This window comes from Bubalus kerabau, chromosome 4 (assembly GCF_029407905.1).
Source record: "Bubalus kerabau isolate K-KA32 ecotype Philippines breed swamp buffalo chromosome 4, PCC_UOA_SB_1v2, whole genome shotgun sequence".
Taxonomy (NCBI): domain Eukaryota; kingdom Metazoa; phylum Chordata; class Mammalia; order Artiodactyla; family Bovidae; genus Bubalus; species Bubalus kerabau.
In genome coordinates this window covers 42,940,906-42,947,464 of record NC_073627.1, presented here as the reverse complement: position 1 = coordinate 42,947,464, position 6,559 = coordinate 42,940,906, and positions in this window count along the sequence as shown.

The following is a 6,559-nucleotide window of genomic DNA, read 5'->3' as shown; positions in this document are numbered from 1 at the left end:
ACAGATGATCATAATGATTGATTAGGAAAAACAGCTTTCCTGAAGGCTATTTGAACATCTCTGATGTGGTAGTATTATAGTCAAATTTCTTGAAGTTTTATTTTTAAAAGTTTATTATAAAAATATTAAATGAAGTGAAGTGAAGTCGTTCAGTTGTGTCTGACTCTTTGCGACCCCATGGACTGTAGCTTACAAGGCTCCTCTGTCCATGGAATTTTCCAGGCAAGAGTACTGGAGTGGGTTGCCTTTTCCTTCTCCAGGGGATCTTCCCGACCCAGGGATTGAACCCGGGTCTCCCGCATTGCAGGCAGACACTTTACCATCTGAGCTACCAGGGAAGCCTAGTATAAAAATATTAAGTGAATAAAAATCAAATTTTGCTGTATAAAAAAAAATCATCCTAAAATATCCACCTCTGTCTCTGGAGAGACTCATAGCAGTATTATCTCTTTTTGCTTACATTGAGGGCAGTTTAAGATGGTTTAGTTTTAGTGGAATCTTAGATATTGTTGCTTTATTGTCCTTATTGAGTAGAGTTAATAATATTTTTCCAAAAGCGTTTGAAACCAGCAAGGCTGAATGGACATATATGCTGGTGATGGAGAACCCAGAGCAAGGATCACGAACTCAGTCTGCAGATCATTTAAAAGCATGAACAGGGCCACACATAAAATAACAATTTAAATTTAATTTTATTCTGTGCAAGCTAGTTCATTGTTGACTGGAAGACAAAAGGTGTTTAAATATTTAGATAAATAGTAATTACAACATTTATGTCTAAAAGACTCCAGGTTTTTTATGAGATAATCTGTTTATCTCATTTAACTATTGAAATCTCCCCTCCCCAAAACAAGGAAAGATTTTGCAGAGAAACAGGTAAAGCAGCTTGCTCAATTTCGATTAGCAAAGGCATTTTTATGTAATATATCTTTTATGCTAGTCATACTAGCTGGCTGCAGGCATAGAGAAAAACAATAAAAGACGAAATGCTGCATATGCTAAAATTAAAAAGAAATGTATTCATCTGAGAAACAGCTTTAAATCTAGAAATACATCTTCATGACTAACTTATACATAGGCTATAATTATTTGGTAATTAATACTCCCAAATTAATCCGTTTCCTAAAGAACCTCTAGTGGTTCTTATGTTCCAGTTGGCATGGAAAGCTAGATCTTAGGAGGATTTCCCTCTAAACTCAGAGAATGTTCATCCATGCAAGTTTCCAAGGGCTAAAAGATAAAATCTGATCAGGTCTGAAAGCCATCAGGTCCAGCCAATCAGAAATCAAGCTGTGGGGCAGCAAATCAGGATTTAAATAAGTTACAGTTAGAACCACCAGAACTGGCATGACACTCCTTTGAGTTCTTAGTGCTCAGAGAGAGTATGGAAATTGCCTCCACAGTAGGAATAAGAAGGGCTGGTGAAGACTTTTGCCTCCTGTTAGAATATTGACTATTATCTTCATCAGTGGTTTATTGGCTTAATTTTCCTTCAGATGGTAACTTTCAAATGCTTGGTCTTAATTAGCATGGGTAAATGAGAAATGCAGGTGATTCACACTTTTCAGTTTTCTTCTTCTCTAGAGATTTCCATTCCCTTCCCTTAAGAACCTGAAATGGCTGAGGGCTACATTGATTAAAATAAATTACATTGGTATTTTACCCCAGTAAAAAATGTAGATGGAATTCACTCATGCCTGGTCCATTGAAACAATAAAACCCACAGATATCATAAAGGAGAAAATCAGTGTATGGTATTTAGTATGTTAAAAATTATAAAACTGTAATTTAAAAATGTTGTGTTAGATAAGGTATGATGTTCAACTGAGAAAGTTAAAAAAAAGAGAGGCACTTTGTATATTTAATAAAATATGTGTGAGGGAAAGCTCGTAAAGGACAGAAGAATAAAATGGGAAATATATAGATTGGTTTTTTTTTTGGTCATTTTCTTTAATTCCCCTTTATGTCAGACCTAACCCCCCAAACTTCAGATTTACCTCTAACAAAGAGGTAATCAGCACCAAATACTGCTTTTAGAATCTGCAAATAGTTTTTATCTTTATTAACTATCACACATTATATAATTGCTTTCCTTTTTCATATTAACCAATATTTTATTCTAAACATGTTATCTCTGATTTATAACAATCTCTGAGATTAAGAAATCCGAACTAAAAGAATACAAAGGAATGGTTTCAGTTATTTGGCCCAAATATATTGTGTAATAGTATCTGAATTTAGAAAACTAAATAGCTACATTGCACTGTGACACTTAAATAACACTTTCTGTAAGTTATCTAGCAACCTTAAGGCTTTCTCATTTCATTTCTGTTTGATTCACATATGGAAACTAATCAGGGTGATAATAAAGTCAAGAATTCATTTCAGAAAGTTTAAAACAAAAATGATTTTAAAATTTAATATAGTTGTACTTTTTCTTCTGTTAGGACCTACATAAATCATAATTAAAATTAAACATCTAATTTTATTGTCATGTATTATAAAATTTGCATATAAATTTGCATATAAAATTTGCATATAAAAATTGCAAGCAATTATGCATTTTTATAATTTATTATATAATTAATGAAATTCATGTTTATGTGTTTATAATAAAATTCACATATTTATGAAAAACATATGTATGTTTCTGATCTCACTTAAATGCAGAATCTAAAATATGATGCAGATGAACTTATCTACAAAACAGAAAGAAACTCACAGAGAACAAGCTTGTGGTTGCCAAGGGTGGGGGGGAGGCTGGATTGGGGGTTTGGGATTAGCAGATGCAAACTATTATGTATAAGGAACAAGGTCCCACTGTATAGTACAGGGAGCTATATTCAAAATCCTGTGATAAACCATAATGGAAAAGAGTATGAAAAAGAATGTACTTTTTAATCTATAACTGAATCACTTTTCTGTATAGCAGAAATTAATACAACATTGTAAATCAACTACACTTCGATAAAACAAAGTTTTAAAAAATACACATATTTAGGGGGCTTCCTTGATGGCTCAATGGTAAAGAATCCACCTGCCAATGCAGGAGGCATGGGTTCAATCCCTGCTCTGGGAGGATCCCACATGCTCCAGAGCAGCTAAGCCCATTCGCCACAACTACTGAAGCCCCATGCCCTAGAACCTTTGCTCCGCAACAAAAGAAGCCACTGCAAAGAGAAGCCTGAACACTGCAACTAAAGAGTAGCCTCCACTTGCCACAACTAGAGAAAATCCAGTGCAGCAATGAAGACCCAGCATGGCCAAAAAATTAAAAAAAAAACAAAAAACAAAACTCGTTTATGGTGTTGTTCCAACATGAATTTTATCTGGCAAGTACTATTGTTCCCATTCATGCAAGAATAGAATAAAAAACTATTTATGGTTACCTGTACATTTTTAAAACATTGGCTAAGAACATCAGAGAACTGCTGCTTGCTAGCTGTGTGACTTTATAAAGTTATTTTACTTCTATAGGCCTTAGGTTCTTTGTCAATATGATGTGATTAATAATAGTGTCCTCCCTACAGGGTCATTTGAGGATTACATGAGACAAAGCATTCGAAGCAGCTCCACAATAAGCTCTTATTAAGCAGTAGCTACTATTATTATTAACATAGTCTGGGCAAGGTGTAGTAAACACAGCCACACTGTAGCATTGTTTCAGTAAGAATCACAACTAAGAGCATTTCCTGTTGGCTGGGTTGCAAGCACTGTCTAAGCAGGTTTTATATATTTATTTATTTGGCCGTGCCAGGTCTTAGCTGCAGCATGCGAGATCTTTAGTTGTGGCGTGTTGGATCTAGTTCCCTGACCAGGGAGAGAACCTGGGCCTCCTGCATTGGGAGCGTTGAGTCTTTAGTCACTGGACCACCAGAGAAGTCTTGAAGCAGGTGTTAAGTTTGTTTCTGTATGGATCTAAGGGCACTGGGTTTTACTATTATCATTTAGAACTTAACAGAGAATTGATGTCTTGGTTCTGGGTCCCTCCAAAGCAGACCTGAAGATAAAACTTTGTATGCAATTAGTTTGCTTAACGGTGATCTTAGGAAGCACAGAATGGAAGTGAGATGAGAAAGGAAAGAAAACAAATAAAGGATGTGTTAATGAACAGGTAACTGTGGTCAACTGTTGCTATGGACTCTATGACAAGCTCTAGGGAACACACCTCAGAATCCTCTCAGAGTACATCATGAGGAACGCTGGGCTGGAAGAAGCACAAGCTGGAATCAAGACTGCCAGGAGAAATATCAATAACCTCAGATATGCAGATGACACCACCTTTATGGCAGAAAGTGAAGAGGAACTAGAAAGCCTCTTGATGAAAGTGAAAGAGGAGAGTGAAAAAGTTGGCTTAAAGCTCAACATTCAGAAAACTAAGATCATGGCATCCAGTCCCATCACTTCATGGGAAATAGATGGGGAAACAGTACAAACAGTGTCAGACTTTGTTTTTTAGGGCTCCAAAATCACTGCAGATGGTGATTGCAGCCATGAAATTAAAGACGTTTACTCCCTGGAAGGAAAGTTATGACCAACCTAGATAGCATATTAAAAAGTAGAGACATTACTTTGCCAACAAAGGTCTGTCTAGTCAAGGCTACGGTTTTTCCAGTGGTCATGTATGGATGTAAGAGTTGGACTATGAAGAAAGCTGAGCACCGAAGAATTGATGCTTTTGAACTGTGGTGCTGGAGAAGACTCATGTGAGTCCCTTGGACTGCAAGGAGATCCAACCAGTCCATCTTAAAGGAGATCAGTCCTGGGTGTTCATTGGAAGGACTGACGTTGAAGCTGAAACTCCAATACCTTGGCCACCTCATGCGAAGAGTTGAGTCATTGGAAAAGACCCTGATGCTGGGAGGGATTGGGGGCAGGAGGAGAAGGGGACGACAGAGGATGAGATGGCTGGATGGCATCACTGACTCGATGGACGTGAGTTTTGGTGAACTCTGGGAGTTGGTGATGGACAGGGAGACCTGGCGTGCTGCAATTCATGGGTTGCAAAGAGTCAGACACGACTGAGCGACTGAACTGAGCTGAACTGAAGGAGAGGAAGCTTGAGTATTTATCCACCAACTTCACTCCATCATTGGTTAAGGGGCATTCTTGGTGTTGGCTCTCCAGCACTTCCAACCCACTCTGTAAAGGTACAGTGCACTCTCCTGGCCTGGTTGTGAATGTCCAGGCAGACAGAAAGTCACTGGCCATATGGGAACTGTTTGCAGGTGACCTCTAGGCAGGCCAAAGGGATGTGAGAAAAGTAATAACATTAACTTCTAGAACTGGGTATTAGATGACGTTGGGAAATAATGGTTAATTTACTCTTGGATGTGATAATGCTATGGTGGTTATATAGGAGACTGTCCTCATTCTTAAGAGATGTCTGCTGAAATATTTATGAGTCAAGTGTCATGATGATTGCAGCTAATTTTCAAATGATTCAGCAAAAATAAATAAAGACACACACACACAACAAATACAGCAAAATATTAACATTTATTGAATCTAGAGTCCAGGTTGGGGTATATAGATCTTCATTGTACTATTCTTTCTTTCAACTCTTCTGTATGTTTAACATTTTATTTTTTCTCAATATTTATTTGTGTGTGTGTCAGGTCTTAGTTGTGGCTCGTGGGCTTAGTTGCCCTGTGGCATGTGGGATCTTAGTTCCCCAACCAGGGATTGAACCCACATCCCCTGCAGTGGAAGGCAGATTCTTAACCACTGGACCACCCGGGAAGTCCCTCACAGTTTCATAACTGAAATGTTGAGGGAAAGTATTTTGCAGACTTTACTGAGTGCCCACTATATGCTGAGTACTCTAAGCCTTGGGGATGCCTGTCCCATCCAAACCAAGATGGGTTTCTTTGTTATGATGTAGTAAGACTTGGCTTTTCAAGTCACTCAACTGCCACTGTGGAGAACTGTTTTAATAACTACAAATCAATGATGTCTATAAAATGAATGGTACCCCCTTAACTGCACAGCATTAGATAGGTACCCTGGATGATACAAAGAAGCTCCTGATCTTCTAGGCTCTTCCATTCTAGAGGGGAAAGGTAACTATGGTCAGGAACCAGTTAGGGTGCTTTTTCAGATTAAAAAATGGTATCATGGCGCCCCTTCTGGAGAGTCAAAGAAGTGATATAATTTGCCTAGGACCATGTACATTGTCCCTGGAACATTCCTCTTTCGTTTCTAGGACTGACAAGCAAGAAGAAATCATTCAGCCCTTAGAAGTTAAGCTTAATAGTTAACCATTAAGCCTAAGCAGTTCAGCTGGTTGGACTATTAACAGAGTCCAATATTCCATGTCCTCTGCAAGTAGCTCAGGCCCAGAGGGAGAAAAGACAGGCAACCTCGAATGTGGAAATTTCCAGGAGTAGAAACAATTCACTCCACATCAGACTTCCGTACTCTGGGCAGAGGAGGGTGTCCAAGATCGGGCAGCCATGGGGGTCTAAGCTAAGTGAGCGCTGAAAAGCACCTGGGGAGTCTCCGGCCACCTTTCCTTCGTCAGGAATCTCATCTTTAACAAGCTCCAGGGTGACTGACA